General features: G+C 35.1%; 1 protein-coding gene across 1 annotated transcript in view; it reads left to right on the forward strand.

The window, feature by feature from the left end:
- Positions 1-18,116, forward strand: part of SLC35F1 (solute carrier family 35 member F1) — a 491,181-nt gene that overhangs the window by 177,783 nt on the left and 295,282 nt on the right. The window lies entirely within an intron of this gene.

Genomic DNA, 18,116 nt, shown 5'->3' on the forward strand with positions numbered 1-18,116 from the left:
CCATCCATCATCCATCCATCTATTCAACTTTTCTTTTCCTTCCTTCCTTCCTTCCTTCCTTCCTTCCTTCCTTCCTTCCTTCCTTCCTTCCTTCCTTCCTTCCTTCCTTCCTTCCTTCCTTCCTTCCTTCCTTCCTTCCTTCCTTCCTTCCTTCCTTCCTTCCTTCTCTTCCTCAAAGAAATGGGGCCAGGAAGGTGGCGCTAGAGGTAAGCGCCTTGCAAGCACTAGTGTAGGACGGACCGTGGTTCGATTCCCCCTTGTCCCATATGGTACCCATATGGTACCCCCAAGCTAGGGGCGATTTCTGAGCGCATAGCCAGGAGTAACCCCTGAGCATCAAACGGGTATGGCCCAAAAGCCAAAAAGAAAAAAAGAAAAAAGAAAAAGAAAAGAAATGGGTTTTATTGCCAGGTTTCTTTTCCCTGGAATGTATAAAGGACCAGATCCAAAGAGATAAAGAGATAAGCTCTTTTCTAATAAAACCCCCTTTTTATTCAAATCTCCTAGGCTAGTAGAATTATTTTCTCTAAGCTCCAGCTTGCCATTCATTTTGACAGTTTTATGAGACACATATAAAAATAAATCAGGAGATTGTCATAGCAGTGATTAGCAAACCTCATTCATTGTTGCTTCTCTAGCTAATATCTAGCTATTAAACTATTCTTTTCATCCGGAATAATTACACTTATTTATTAGTTCTGAACAATTGAGAAAATATAGTTTATTCAGCGTGAAACACTAAAAATGTAGTCTATCCCTTCTCTCCTTCTGTGTTTAAATGAACAGATTTCCAGTACTCAGCTGCTTAAAAACAGATCATTTGTGCAAGAATGTTCATTTAATTACAGATAATTTAATTGATGCATAATGGATCATGCAGTGAAAGCTAAGGAAATCTAACAGGGTAAAAAGAGAATTGCTTCCATCTTGAGAGAAATGTAAGGACTTAAATTTCAGAGAAACAGAAATCTGCACTAGATTTATTAAAAGAATTTATTACCAACCAGCATTTCTGTTGCTTCTTTAGTTTAATAGGATGAGAACAAAAATATTGCATGAAGAAGTTTAAGTTTTCTTCAGATAATTACTATATATTTTTGGATAAGACTCAAGTACAAGGAATTACACAAGTCCAAATAGAAAAAATGTGCAGCTACACACAATTAAAGACATGCATGTAAGTATTTTAAAAATTGAATAGCATAAATTTTTTGGCAACCTCTGATAGCTCTCTGGACTAACTCCTGGCTCTGTGCTCAGGGATCATGCCTGGCAGGGTTCCTGGGACCATATGCCAAGGATCAAACAAGTAGGCTGAATGCAAGACAAGTGTCTTACCAAAGTATTAACTCTGTGAACCTGAATAGTACCAAATTATTTTTTAAATTTTTATTGTGGTCAAAGTGAATTACAAATCTTTCACAGTAATATTTAAGGCACATGGTGACAATGAATTAGAGGCATTCCCACCACCAGTGTTGTCTTCCCTCCACCCCTGTTCCCAGCATACATCCCACATCTCACTCCTTTACCCGCTGTAATGCTAGTGCAACTGTTCCCCACTTGCACAGCTTGTTGTAGATTGGGTGTCCATTCTGTTGTCGTTGACTTTGGATTTGGTATTCAAGTCTGATAATTTTTTATTTCCCCAAATGAACATATGACTGTCTGGTCTTGAGTACCAAGTTATTTTTATGGTTATATATTACTGACCAATTCATCACCCAATTCCTAAGTAACTCATTTTAAGTTCTTGTAGCCATTTTTTTAGTTATATCATTTTCTAACTATTTCTCCTACATCCTTATTTTATTTAATTTTACATCATTTACAAATCCTCTTTCTGCAATAGATGAAACCTTGGATTTTCACACTAACCCATCTTCCATCCCACAACCTCCTAACATACTATATTATTAGTTTTGTTATTTCTATTGTTATTGTATTATTGTTTGTGAAGTACTGAAAATGAACCTTACACATGTGAAAACAATGCACTTTACCCTTGCATTTACTATAATGATATTCTTTTCCTTTATACCTTGTGATTAAAGCAATGCACTCTACCCTAGCGTTTACTATAATGATATTTTTCCCCTCTACACCTTGTGATGTTGTGGAATATCTAATTCTATTTTATTTTGCCTTAGTTTTTCTTTATCTCACCTTTTTGTTTAATCATCATATCAGATACTTTCCCCTTTTTGGTGTGAGACCCCTGAGATAGATAATACAGGATTAAGCTGTTGGTCCTGATTTGATTGCTGTACTGCATGATCCCAGAATCACCAGGAATAATCCCTTTGCACGGCTGGATACTGCAACCCAAAAAACTCCCACTTTCAAGATTTTTCTATCATCATCCAGATCTCAAGTCTTTCTATACATTTCTATACATTCTATACAAGTCTTTCTTCATTGCCTTTTCCTGAAATTTGAAATTCAGAGCTTATTCAGTAATTTCTGATCTGATTATATAGTTTTATTCCTCTTCTATGGATTACTTCATTTTGTCCCAGTTCATATTCTAAGAATGGAAGTAAATTGTTAATAATCCTTCAATTTGAAAAATCTCTTTATTTTACCATCAAATGAGTAATTTGGCTATCAAGAAGTTAGATAGGAAGAATCACTTTTCTGAATAATACTTAAGGACTCTTTGTATTGTCTTTATCTGATATTTTTAAGCAGTTTGGCATTTTTTGATGTATTATATTGTCTTTTTTATATTTTCCTCTTAGTTTATGTTTATTTTTTGGCTCTGAGACACAATGGCGGTACAATGCTCAGGACTCTATGCTCTTACTTCTGAAGATGCCCATGGGACCATATGAGGTGACATAGACTTAATCTGGATGATCCAGGAGCAATCAAACTTATCTATTGTACTATTTCTGTAACTCAAAATATTTTCTCTATAAAATATATATTTATGGAAGAACAAATTATTGGGGAAGGGCTATACGTGACATCCTGCTGTGTTCAGGGCTTCTGGCTCTGAGATCAGAGGTCACTTCTGGTGGGCTTGGGGAACCATATTGGTTGTTGGGATCAAACTTATTTGCACATGCAAAGCAAGCACCCTATAAAGAATAATTTTTAATTGATTTAGATGGACTAAAATTATTTAGTTTTCCAGTGTGTATCATTATATTATAAAATCTGTACATACAGTGTTGTGATGTAAAAATTAAGTTGCTATCCACTTCATTGAGGGGCTCTTGAATGTCACAGGCCTACCACATACTATGTACACTCTTTTTTTCATGCTCATTTGCAATTTGGAGACTCTATCATTAAGTTTTGAAATATTCTTATATAATCTTTATTAATTTTTTCACTGTTTTATTTGAAACCTATTTCTAAAATTATTTATTTGTATGGAAGACCTCTAATGTTGGCTTTTAAATGTCTTTTATACCTCTTTTAAGTTATTTCATTATTTTAATTTTCTTGAAATTTAAAATAAATGTTCATATTTAATTTCTAAGATGATTTTTCTTTATCCTTTTTTGGAATATATTTTGTCACAAATCTTGAGCATACAATTAAAATTTCTTTTTCTTTTTTTCATTTTTTTTATATCCAAATGTGTTGAAAATACAGTATTTCATTTATACTTCATAGAAAATTTTCTTCTATAACTAGCCTTTAAGCAGTAATATCTGTTATTAATACTTATACCTACCACTTCTTTTTATAAATTTTGTTTTTATGTATTAATATATTTATTAGTTTACAATGCTATTTATTGGTAATGGTTTCTAGGGTCGGGTAGATAGCACAGCGGTAGGGTGTTTGCCTTGCATGCAGCCAATCCAACATAGATGGTGGTTTGAATCTTGGCATCCCATATGGTCCCCTGTGCCTGCCAGAAGCTGTTTCTGAGCACAGAGTCAGGAGTAACCCCTGAGTACTGCTGAGTGTGGCTCCCACAAAAAAAAAAAGTACTGGTTTCTATTGGGCATAATTCCAACAACATACCCATCACCAGTGTATCCATCTTCTCCTTCCCCAAAGGTTCCCAGCCCTCTTCTCTCTAACAAACCCCAACTCAATTGTGTGGGTTTATGTTCTCTTTATGTTTATGTTCTCTTTGAATTTTTGTTTATATTTAACTGTGTATATTTAAGTCCCACATATGAGAGAGATCATTCTGTTTTTATAACTTTCATTTTTATTAATTTCACTCAACATGACATCCTCTAGTTATCCATATGTTTTCAAATGAAGTATTAGAAAGCCAATTGGGAGATCTGTGTATATAATGAGAATATTTATTAGAAGGATGAATTTTTAGTATGAGTTTATCATCTGCTTTGAATATTTCATTAAATAAGCAGAATAGTATGTGTTGATTTTTTGTTTATTTGTTTGGGATCATCATGCCCAACTGTGGTCAGGGCGAACTCCTGGCTCTATGTCCAATAATTACTCCTGGAGGACTCAGGATATTTTATGCAGTTTTGTGGATGGAATTGGTCAAGCACCTTAGCTGCTGTACTTTTTGGCCCCAACAGTTTATGTTTTCATTCTGTGACATTGAACTTTTTCTTCTGGAAATATCACTGAGGATGAATAGATACTATCAGGTATCTTTACTCTTTCATTCATTTTTTTTTTCATAAAGGGATTTGCCTCCCTCTCTTCTGGCAGCCATTCTTTACTTGCATCATTATTAATTTGTGTAACATTAATTTTGTTTTTTATTTTGCCTTTTGTTTTCTTTGTTCTTTGGGCCATATCTGCCTGTCTTCAAGGATCACCTCAGACAGAGTTTGGGGGACCATATCCAGTTCTGTGGGTAAAATCTGAGTCAGCTAAATGCAAGGCAAGTGCATTGATCCTTTATTATCTTTTGTGCAAACGTTGCTATGTTTATTTAAATTATGATTGATACATGTTTTTACTTATGTTGTCATGTATTTTAAGAATACCCATTTTCTAATGATTTAGCTAACCTAAGTTAGTCTTTTATTTGCTAATTTGGTCCACAGATATTTACATTGATTTATAATAGAAATTATATAAAATCATTTATCATATTAAAATGTAGAAAAAGAAATATGACTCATTTTTAATTGTTCTAATGTCAGCAATACAAGAAAATGTATTTCTTGTCAAAATTGAAAAATGTTCTATTTATATAAATTAATTACTTTGGCTTTTCCCTATATAGCATGCTTTTTGTATTTTTTTTATTTATTGTAACACAGTTTAATATTTAGGCCTGCAGAGAAGAAGGAGCATTTAGATAGTAGTTGGAAAACAGGTTTCTGTTTTCTGAAATATGTAAATCTATATATAAATGCAAGGAAGTGGTTCTTTCAGATTCAACACAGTTTCCTTTAACTGCTGCAGAGATACTATTTCTACTGTATGAAAGAAGTAAAATAGAGTCAAAAAGATAGTATAGGAAGTAAGTCATTTACCTTTCATGTCATCAAACTGGGTTCGAATACTCTGTACTTGTCCTCCAAGTACTACCAGGAGTGATCCCTAAATACAAAGTGAGGAGTACCACTAGTTGTGACTCAGCATTCCCAATCCCTTCCCTCTTAAAAAGAGATGTGGAATGCATTAGGTTGTGCAAAGTGATGCATAATCATGTCACTGGTATGGAGAGGAGACTAGATTTGTTTTGCTCAATTTTGAAATTTCTCTGTAAAAATATGTTTGTGCAAAACCATGCAATTTATCTCATGAATTTTGAAATTTCTCTGTAAAAATATGTTTGTGCAAAACCAAGCAATTTATCTCATGGACGGAACTAGAAGATATCATGCTGAATGAAGCCAATCAAAAGGAAAGGTGTAAATATAAAGTATCTCTTGATAATGTGTAATAATATAAAGATACACAGTAAGGTAGCCACAAAGGGTCAAAGGCAGCAGACTAGAGAGCTGGTCCACAAAACTGGGAGTGGATAGAGTTAAAAATTTGAAAGGGATGCCGGAGAGATAGCACAGCGCTGTTTGCCTTGCAAGCAGCCGGTCCAGGACCTAAGGTGGTTGGTTCGAATCCCAGCGTCCGATATGGTCCCCCCATGCCTGTCAGGAGCTATTTCTGAGCAGATGGCCAGGATTAACCCTGAGCATTGCCAGGTGTAGCCCAAAAACCAAAATAAATAAATAAATAAATAAATAAATAAATAAAATTTTGAAAGGGAGAATTCCTTTGCAACTTAGTATAGTGAAGTGGGGACTCTGGTGATTTTGTGATGTTGGAAGATGTATGCATGAAACACTAATAGTATTCTAAATTACAGCACCTCATAAGCAGTTTTTTAAAACTGTGCTGGAAATTGCCTCATAAACTTGCCTTACCTGATATTGTCTTTCTTCTAGTCTCAATTAATAATGTTCTTTAGGATTGGAATGTAAATATGAAAATTTAGTGGTTCTGCATTTAGTAATTATCCTATCATTTGGAGATGTGTATTTTGGAAGTTAATATTTAGGAGGTGCTGGTGGGAAGGGGCTTTGCACTTCAACTTTGCACCCTAAATGCCAGCACATTATTCACACTGCCCTTTTCTCTTGTGTTGTCTAACTCAATGATATGATGATGCACATGCATTTATTTCTTAGAATATGATGTTGGTTTAGTGAGAGTTTAGGATCACCAAAAGAGTTTAGTTAAATTATTTCATTGAATTTTTTTTTATTTCATTGAATTCTTTTTTTTTTTTTTTGGTTTTTGGGCCACACCCTGTGACGCTCAGGGGTTACTCCTGGCTATGCGCTCAGAAGTTGCTCCTGGCTTCTTGGGGGACCATATGGGACGCCGGGGGATCGAACCGCGGTCCGTGTGCAGGCAAGGCAGGCACCTTAGCTCCAGCGCCACCGCCCGGCCCCTCATTGAATTCTTGATTGTGCTTTCAGAATCTCTTTATGCTGTTCAAACTATAAAAGGCCTATGAAAGGGACATACCACCATGTTAAAAAAAAAAAAAAAAGGAGGGAAAAAAGCATCAGGGCGGGTGAGAGGGAAACTATTGGCTTTGGTGGTGGGAAATAAGCACTGGTGAAGGTTGTTATACATTGCATAATTGTAACAACCATAAACAACTTTATCTGTGGGGGAAAAAAAGTAGTATGAAATAGTATACCTTGTAATCATGGTGTTTAAAAACAAAACTCAAAAAAAGAATAAACAAAACTAAAGTTACTAAAGCCAGTGTCTTTCAACTGTCTTTATTGCATGAATATATAATACATTTTAAGAATTCACACATACCAAAAAAAGAATATAAATGGTCATAAAATTCTTGGGACATAGAAAGTTTGTCACTTATTGTATTTTGGAGGAATTTTTTGTTACTTCAATGGTTTTGCACTAATTATCACACATAATAGCAATGCAGTAGATTTTAAATCTACTTGAGAAATAGAAACTGCAATTTTCAAAGAACTATTTTTTAATATAATTTTTATTTTGATCATAGTGGCTTACATATTGTTGACAATAATATTTTAGGTACATATTTACATAAAATCAGGGGGGATTCCCATCACCAAATTGTCCTCCCTACACCTCCGTTTTTGTCCTACCTCTCATATCCTCTTCCCTCACCCTCACGGCTGCTAGAATATGTGGTCCCCTAGGTACTTATCCTACTACATAGTAGTCTTGCACCTATTTGGTCTTGGTGCCTCCCTTATTTCCCCCTCTAATTGGGAGGCAGGACTAGCTAGTTCAAGTTGCATGGTTTTGTTTGAAGAGGAGAAAAGTAATAAACTGGGGTAAAAGTCTAAAACTCCGAAAATGGGCGGAATCCTTCTAGAGGCTCTCATCATCGATTTGAGAGACGAAGGAGAAAAAGAAGATGAAACACACCACCAGTACAAAAAGAAGTGTCAAATATCCAGTGAGGACTCCAACAATAACGATAAGCACCACAAAAACAAACAAACAAACAAAAAACAAAAAACAAAAAAACTCCATGGTCTTGAGATAAGAAACATGGCATAGCACATTAAGAAAGAAAAGAAGAGAAAAAAATAGGTATAACTGGGGACAACAACTTCAATAACCACACCCAAACAGAGAAATCGACCAAAAATAGATAGGTAAATAAAAAATAATAATAATAATAATAATAAATAAAGAAAAAATAATATATAAAAAATAAACAATGTTTTGTGCTGTTTGCTTTTTTGTTTTTTCCCTCCTGCCCTGGCACAGTAAATATTGGGGTCATTCGAAAAGGAATTCACTTGGCCTAAGAGATATGGGGTTTCTCCGTCCTTGGAGTATATTGTCATGGGATTAACTATAGACTCTATTCAGGATCATTTACTCTCCCGGTGGTGCTTTTGTCAAAGAACTATTTTTTAATGGTAAATCACAAACTTTAATATTTCAGATGACAATCTATTATTGTTCCTTTCCTTCAAGTATGATTAAGTATTATTATTCAAATAAAAATTCTACTTTTCTGTTCCTAAATGCATCTTGACAATTACACATGACAAAAAGGGAGAAAGTTAACTTAAATCTTAAAAGTAAAACTTAAAAAAATATTTTTCCACAAGCAGTTTTAACACATCTCATTTCTCAGGAGCACAAAATTTACAGTCAAAAGTTGCACATAAAGGGTTTATATTAAATGTTTTAAGGATAGGATAGAGTTACATCATAATTATAAAAATTACTTACAGAATTAACAGATTTATAGATTATACTTCTAAATGCAGAAAACAGAGAACTGTCTACACATTGCATAAAATAAAATGAAAATAAAAAAATGAATTCAAGCTTGAATGATGAGGTCGTTTACCTAAATGCGAACACAAAGACCTCTGAAGTCTACACATTCATTCAAACTGCACTAAGATGGAAAATACAAAGAGTGCAGCATATCCAAGGAACCACAGGTATTTTGACGATAATTATTTTTCTGTTATAATAATTGTTCCTATTTGTCTTTGGAGAACTTTCCTTTTTAAAACAATCAGCTAAAGAATGTTTTCAGGCTCTACAATTTGTGACAATCAAAACTGTCTTCAAATGGGTCTACAGAGATTCAGAGATTCAGGCCCAATGCACTTTGGGGTTTGGCACAAAAAACGAGACTAGAAATGAAATCTGGTTTAGAACTGTGATTGTTCACAAATGCCCAGTCCCTTTGAATGCTGCATGATATACACAACTGGAAATCACCTCCTGCTGGCACTACATTTGCTTTACCAGTGCATTTTTATCTTACAATCACTAAAACAGCACAGTAAGCAAATATACAGAGAACTGAAAACAAATAAGGAAAAAACAAAGAGAACAACAACAAAAAAATAACCTAGGTATCTTCCACATGCAGTTCTAGTTAGTTACACTGTACATTCTACTTAGAATAGAGCATGCAGAAAAGGATGGTTAGGGAGGGGGCAAAAAAAAAAAAAAAAGAAAAGGATGGTTAGCTTTTAATGTTTTTCTTTGAAGCTTCCCGTGGCAGCCAGACATCATCACACACACGCACACGACTCGATAATACTATAGCAGGTCAATGAGAAAGGTCGATACGTTTTATACAGTCATGTCTTGGGATGTCACAAGTCCCATGATAAGTTTTGAGAATTGATGTCGGAGTCCACGAACAAGGAACCAACATTCAGGTACCAGGAAGAGGTAAGCAGTGTGTGCAGATCGAAAAGAACTATTATATTGGAATTATATTTTTGTAAATACTAAATAACTCATCAGATTTTGAGATGTCATACAATTATTTTGTAATTACTAAAAAACTCATCAGATTTTGAGATGTCATAAAATTTTTTATTTCTAAAAAGTCTATAAAACAAGATGTCTTTGGAACGTATTTACCAGAAATATGAGAGTAAATTAGCAATACACACCCTCCCATGATGTCCTTCTGAAGTCAGAGGCTTCATATATCAGTTCTGTAGAGACTGAAAATTGAACCAAAAGTGTTTTATTTTTCTTAATCAAATAATATATACTAAGTACAATAATAATATAAAAATGTATATGATTATTTTTGATTTTCCTCTTTGAACCTATGTTCCCATAATGGTTTTACCTTTATCTTACAATTATTTATTATCCCAGTTGAAACTTTAACTTTAACATATGTCTAATTTATCTATTTAGAATTTTCTTGGATGGACTCACCAGAATTGCTTCAGACTTACTACTAACTGTGCTTAGGGCTCATTTCTGGTGGTGCTCAAGGGGTTGGATGGTGTTCTGGGGATTGAATCTAGGGCGACCATGAACAACAAAACAAGTGTTCTTACCTATTGTACTATCTTGTTGGCCCCTGTCAATTCAGAATTTAATCTTTGCCAGGCTTTTTTTCTTTCTCAAAGGGCATCCTCTTCAACTTCTTTATCCCAACATGCTGTCAGAGTACAGAAGGAAGATTTAGCATTGGTTTACCACTGGTTTAGCTTTGGTGCAGCTTAGTGGAAACATTTCTGATGCCCCTTTGGCCCTGTACTACCATCTTTAAAGATTTCACTGCCTTGTATGGAGATATTCCTTAGCCAGCCTGAACCCTGGGCTTCTTGCCAATGGGAATAGGTGTGTGAAGATGGGTTTTTTTATGTGTTGAGGATATTTACTCATCTGTTAGATGTTGTTTTTTGATCAGGACCTTAGAATACACCTGGTGGTACTTACAAGCTATTCCTAGCTCTGTGTTCAGTAGTGACTCCTGGCAGTGTTTAGGATAATATATGTGGTGACTGGGGTAGAACCAGAGTCAGATACCGGAGAAACAAGTATTTCTTGTATTAGGCCACAGAGGTACTCATAGGTGATGTCTATTAATATCCATATTACTTTACAGATATTAATATATAATATATGCAACATATAGATGTCTATAATGATATAAGTAGATGCCCATGCTTTTGAAATCCATGTAGCCTCCTGGTCTTATTGGTCAGATTATTAAGGCCCAGTTTGTAAAATATTTATTTTTTAGTGGAAAATATATATAATATAAATTTACTTTTAATCCACCTTTAAGTGTACAATTTAGAGGCATTAAGTACATTAAATTTATTGTATTACAAGCACCACTAATTTTTCTCCAGGATTTTATCATCCTAATTCTGTTTCTATTAAATAAGAAGTTTTCATTTTCCTCTTTCCAGAAACTTTGGTAATTTTTATTCTACTTTCTGTCTCTCAATTTAGTTATCTCATATCATTGGACTCATAATATTTATAGTTTTGGGACTGTTTTACTGATCTGTGAGGATTCTTCATTTTGTAACGTATTATCTGATTTTAGTTATGTTATAATTGGATGTTATTTAATTGTATATATGTGTGTCTGTCTTGATATATATATATATATATATATATATATATATATATATATATATGTTCCAATTTATCAATTCAGCTGTAAATGGACTCCTGAAAATTCTTGGTTTTTACCTTTGTGACAAAAACAACTGTTATTTCATGTATATATAATTGTCTTTTTGCATTCTTTTTATTTTTTTGGAAAAATACCTAAGAGTGAGGGGTGCACTTATATTTTACTTTGATGATAATTTTGATATCCACTGGAGAAATGAGAATTTTCAGCTACTTACTTTGTGCCTTTGTTGCAGTAGGCAGGAAACTATGAAGCTATTGTTAAGTTGCCTAGACATCTTCCCCAGTTTTGTTTTGCTATTCTGCCCTCATGCAGGCTGAATGTAAGGACTAAAATATTACTTTTATGTTTGCTATACAAAAGAGAAAATCCTGTTCTGTGTTACTTCCAATCACTCTTATTTGAAGTTTAGCCTTAAAAGACATAAAGTCAGAACATTTATATAGAAACAGTTGACCTTCATGCTTTATCTATATCTCCTGCTCCAGTAGTATAAAGATGCTCTTGTCAAAATTTTCCATGCACCTTGTCCTCTTGTCCTCTATGCTCACCTCAAGTCCAAGTAGTTCAAAGATAAGGTGCATCCCAGGTTTGTACACAAACTAGGTTTTATTTTTTATTGCAGGCATTACATGCCTCTCCCCCTGTACATTGCCAGGGCAACCTGAGGCTCCTGAACACTTCTGTGTATGGCCCTGAAGACTGCCAGCCTTGCTTTGGTGACTTAGGTGTCCTGGCACCACTGGACCTTAGCAGCATTGCATCCTGTGGGTTCTTGACTTAAACCATTGGTCTGCTTGGTCAAGGATCACTAATAGTTTCCTCTCCCACTTCCTGGGCACTACTTGGGAAGCCCATCAAAACCCCTTCCTGAATAAGCATGCTCATCTTCGAAATTTGCTTATATTATATAAAAGAACCCTTTATGAATTAAAAATGCTGTTTATTTTGGACCAAACCAGGTTTCAGTCTTAATAACCAACTCAGCATTAAAAATATTTAGTTTTGGGCCCGGAGAGATAGCACAGTGGCGTTTGCCTTGCAAGCAGCCGATCCAGAACCAAAGGTGGTTGGTTCGAATCCCGGTGTCCCATATGGTCCCCTGTGCCTGCCAGGAGCTATTTCTGAGCATACAGCCAGGAGTAACCCCTGAGCACCGCCGGGTGTGGCCCAAAAACCAAAAAAAAAAAAAAAATTTAGTTTTTTATGGGGCCTGTGAGGTGGCACTAGAGGTAAGGTGTCTGCCTTGCAAACGCTAGCCAAGGAAGGACCACGGTTTGATCCCCCGGCGTCCCATATGGTCCCCCCAAGCCAGGGGCAATTTCTGAGCGCTTAGCCAGGAGTAACCTCTGAGCATCAAACGGGTGTGGCCCCAAAATTAGTTTTTTAAATAATTTTTCATTTGTTTTGGGGCCGTACCAGTGACATTCAAGGGGTTACTCCTGGCTTTGAGCTCAGAAATCTCCCCTGGCTTGGGGGACCATATGGGACTCTGGGGATCGAACCACAGTTCGTCCTGGGACAGCTCCACTATCATTCTGCCTCCAAAATATTTAGTTTATTAATTTCTTTCTTCCTAGGTATCTGCCAAATCCCAAAGTTATTTATGTTCAATCAATTGGAGAGTTTTAGGGCAGAAAATAATTACATCCATGAAATGTGCCTGAAAACTATCACCAAGTACATTAACATTAGGAACATCATTTTTCCATTCAGTTACTGGCTAGCTTCTCTTCTTTTCTCTGTTTCATGCTCAGTGATCAAGATCTTACTCTGATGAACTCATAATGCAGTATAGAATCAGTAGTATTACTTTTGGCTTTATAAATTCTGGACAGTCTTTAAAGTTTTCTTGTGACCAAAGTGCATTACAAATCTTTCACTGCATCATTTATGGTACATAGTGACAATGAATGAGGGGCATTCCCACCACCAGTGCTGTCCTCCCTCCGCTCCTGTTCCCAGTATGCATCCCATTTCTCCCTCCTTTCCTCCCCAGAATGCTAGTGCAACTGGTCTCCACTTTACAGCTTGTTGTAGATTGAGCATCCATTCCACCGTCATTGGAGATAAAAAGGATAAGAAAAAAGGAAGAAAAAAAATTGGTGACAACTACCAAAAAAAGAAAGAAGAGAGAGAAAAAAAAGAAAAATGGAAGAAAAAAGAAAAAAGTGGACCAGGCAAATAAAAATAAAAATAAATCTCTAAATAATAACCACAAGAGTGAAAAGGAAAGAGAAAAGTGGAAGAAAAAAGAGAAGGAAAATAAAGTAAAAAAAAAACTAACAAATCAAAACAAAGCAAAAAAAATGTATGGGTGCTGGAGTGACAGGTTTAGTGTTCCCCCCACTTTTTTTTTTTTTTTTTTGCATAGGCACAGTAAGCGTTGGGGAAGAAAGGAGGAAATTCCCATGCCTAAGAGATTCAGGATTTCAAGGATTCAGAATCCTTGAAGCATACCATTATGGGTTCAACCCCTGGCTCCATATATAGTCATTACCCCATACCAAAGGCTTTTTTGTGATGCCAGGAAAGTTTCCTCTCGGTTGTGTGTGAGAAAATGAAGCCACTGTAGCTAGCGATCTTGGTATTTGCGCGGGTATAAAGTTTTCTTAATAGCATATACATGTGTTTTTAGATAAGTTCATTATTTTCACATCATTATGCATCCTAGCTGCAGTTTTAATACCCATGTCTTAATATGATAAAGGTAAATTATTAAGTTTCATGGTGAAAAGAAATGCAGAAGTTCAGATTACTATTTTTCTAATTATTGATTTCTAATGATTTACTGTGATCTTAATTGAGCTAATTGAAGGTAAGCCAGGTTTGAAATAAAATGAAAGCCCTTGGTGGCACATACAGTGCTCTTCTAGGTTGATTGAAACGGATTGGGACATCTGTGGGAATCCTGATTGAAGTGCTTAGAGTCTCAGTGTCTCCAATGCTAAAATCCATTGCCACCTTTCAAGAGAACATTAAACTGTCTTGTGCAGCTACTAGCTTAATACATTTCTTTAGAGAAATTGTTAATGCAGGTGGATTCATTCCTGAGATAATGTATTTTTGAGAATTTTATGAAAGTTTGCATCAAAATTTAAGAAGTTAAAGTTTATTGTACAGGTTAAGTAGATGTGTCCTAACATCACTCATACTGTTCCTTCATGCCTGTATCAGATGTCCTTCGCCATCTGCCACCTCCAATGTACATCAATCTCTGTCCAGTATATATGTTCCTGTTCTGAAATCTGTAAGTGGAGCTCTGTCATTCATGTCCCTTTATGAGAGACTACTGCTCTGTGATCTGTCACAGAGTGTTCTCTAGGACTGTGCCCCAGGGACTCTAAGATTCCTTGACTTTTCTTAGTTTCTGACCATTTGTGGCTAAGTATCTGATCTCCTACTATCTGGGCATCAGAAATTGGGCAAAGAGAATTTTGACTGGGTGCTTTTTATTTGTTTGGTTTGTGATTCCTGGCTCTACACTCAGGAATCACTCTAGGTGTTTCAGGGAAACATATGAGACACCAGGGATCAGTCATAGTCAGCCATGTGTGAGGCAAGCTCTCTACCAGCTCTATTCACTGTTCTCTCTCTCTCTCTCTCTCTCTCTCTCTCTCTCTCTCTCTCTCTCTCTCTCTCTCTTCTCTCTCCAACCCCTCTCCCCCCCCCTTGGATGCTTTCTTTTATCTGCAACTATTCACACCTTCACCTGTCTCATTACTAATTTCCAATGGGTGAGATTTAAAGTTTATCTAGCACCTCACCATACCTAATAGACTTAGAAGTACCTACCTAAAAACAGTTTAAGTGGTTCCTGAACTGGGATAATATGTTAATATGTCAGGGTCTTCATCTCTGAGTTTAAAGATAACTAAATGAGATTGGGATAGTTTTGTTCTTAAAAATTGAACAAGTAATTCTAGTTCAGATTCCAATTCTTGGTGAGACTTGCTGACCTAAAACAATGACTTTCAGCTTTTTTTAATCCTGGAAAGCAACAGTAATGTGTAGGCTTATGGTTAAAATCCATGGCGTTAAGCTATATAGTGCAACAATATGCTTTTGCATTTGGCTGGCCTGGGTTTAATTCCTGGCACCATATATGGTCTCATGAGCCCTGCTAGGAGTAATTTCTGAGCACAGAGCTAGGAAAAAGCCTTTGGGTGTGGCTTTCCATAAAAACAAAAGCAAAACAAAACAAAAATCAACTAAAATTTCATATTAAGCAGCAATAGCTTTTTTAGACTACTACTTGTAAATAGTCCAGTGTCTGAAAAACCATTTCATGTATATGATAATGAAACCTTGTTTAAATATGCCTAAAGGTTGGGGGCTGGAGCTGTACATGCTACAGTAAGTAGCATGCTTGCCATGTACACAGCTGACCTGGGCTCAATTCTTTGGTCCTCTGAGAACCTTCAGAAGTAACTCCTAAGCAGACCCAGTAGAAATTGAGTAATTTTGCAGGCTTATCCCCTCCACCCCGCAAAGACATCTAAAGGAATTGACTTGTTTAAAACTACATGTATGTGTTTATTTTAAGAAGCTAATAACCAATGACAAAAATAACTCAAATTTGAAGGACTTGGAGCAATTTTTCAAAGCAATAATCACCACTGTTCCTGGGATTCATCTCTGATAGAAGAGAAATTAGAATATTAAAGAAAAAAATAAAACTGATATTTGTCTTTCCTTTGAACAATTGTGATAGGATATCTTTTAGTTATAAGTAACACATTCAAATCTAAAAGCAAAAATTGGAATTTAGCATAACTTGATCCAGAAACAAAAAATGGTAGAACATCGCCTATTCTTTTCTTTTCTGTTCTTCACTTGTGAATTGCTTTTAGAAGCAAGTTCTTTGAAAAATGAAAAAAAAAAAAAAAAAAGAAATGGTACTGACAGTTCTGAACCTAAACTTCTAGAAATTCAAAAGGAAGGTCCTCTCTCATTATATCCAGAGGCCTCATCTCAAGGAAGACAGATGATAGGTTAGTCTCTTTTGCACCAACATGCTAGAATTTGCATATGACCTGGGGGCAGGAGGACTCTGAAAAATCAATCTACCTGACATTCCCCCTTGAGTAGTAGCAAATATCAGAGGATGATTAAGGGTAAAGGAGTGATTCACCACTGTGGTGAAGGATAGTTATTGGGAGAAAAAAAAAAGAAACAGGTATTCTTTAAAAAAAATGAACAAAATGATTTTTTGTCTGCTCCAAACCCTTATGCCTTATAATCTGAGATGTTGCAGATCAAGCACTTTTGTAGTAAAGTGAGTATGTTTCTTATCTACTGTGCATATTTAATAGCCCATAGTAAGAATGTGTGACTGAAATGGTGACTAAATTTTTCTCTACTTAATATAATCAAACTGAATTGATGAAATAAACAAATGCATAAGCAGGTACTCAAAATATATAATTTATAAGTTTTTCAAGATAAGTGGGCTGACCTACATAATAAAGTAAGAAAGATTTTGCTCTTTCAGTGTATTTGTATGCAGATATGGTCCTGTACAAAAGCAATGACCTTGAACTTGAACTGCCCACAGCTTTCCAAACTGTATAAAAATGAAATATTAAAGTAAAATATGTAATTCAAACATCATTAAAATTATCCCTAAGGTTTTTCCTTCCCAGATATTAAAAGAAGCAAATAATTAGAGTCTTTTTTTTTTTTTTACTAAATCCAGTGATGCTTTTATCACTTTTATGAAGTCAAGGTCATAACATAATTTTGTACTTGGTTCCCAGTTGTATTTTCTGTGCCCTTAAAGATGTTCTGTGGTTATTCATTGTTACTTGGCAGTATATGGCTGGCTTTTGGTGACAGAAAAACTAATTTTCAATTTAATTACTACTAATGAATAATATTTAAAAGATATTTTATTTCCTAGTTCGATTTAAGATAGACACATTTCTCAGTTTCACAAATGCAGAATCTTTGTGCTGGTTTCACAGCACAAGATTTCACCTTCTATACAGAGGTTAATTGGTAAGAATTATTTTTTAGAATTTTGCATCAAAAATATTTTTATAGTAATGATTTTTATTTTGACCAAAGTGGATTACAAATCATTCACAGCAGTAGTATTTTAAGACCCCTGACCACTTGCTTTTTCTCCAGTCACAGGTATTCAATAATGACACTTTTTTTTTCAGCATAAAGATGTCATTTTTATAGCTGTTAAAGCATAACAGCTACTATTTTGAGCCTTACATATGTATATTTATTTTATATTATTTGTATATTTAAGTATGTATCTTACTTTTAACTTAAAAACAGCCAGATGTGGTACTCTGAATCCCCCATTTTATATTTAAAAAGCTGAATATTATAAAGCTTAAGTAACTTTTACTAGATCATTTGGTTTATAAATTCTCGCACCAGGATTGAGTACAGGTTTTGTTTTGTTTTGTTTTGTTTTTGGAGAGGCACACCTGGCTCTGTGCTCAGAAATCACTCCTGGCAGGCTAGGCGGACTATATGTGTTGCAGGGATTAGAATCGGGGTTCATCATGTCTGGATGTTAAGTCCAAAATTTTTTTCCAGGTCCTTTCCTCTTTTCTATTTCTGTCTTCCCAGTATGTCACATGAGAGAAAAAAGGAAGAAATTTTGAGCTCTTTAAGTGGAGGTCTCCCATATAAATCACTTATATTCTTTTAAAAATATTCCAGATTGAGCACTTTAAAGGTTGATTCTTATTTCAATTATAGCTTTACACCTCCACACATATGTGTACATTTTAAAGTAAAA

Source organism: Suncus etruscus, chromosome 4, assembly GCF_024139225.1.
Source record: "Suncus etruscus isolate mSunEtr1 chromosome 4, mSunEtr1.pri.cur, whole genome shotgun sequence".
Classification (NCBI taxonomy): domain Eukaryota; kingdom Metazoa; phylum Chordata; class Mammalia; order Eulipotyphla; family Soricidae; genus Suncus; species Suncus etruscus.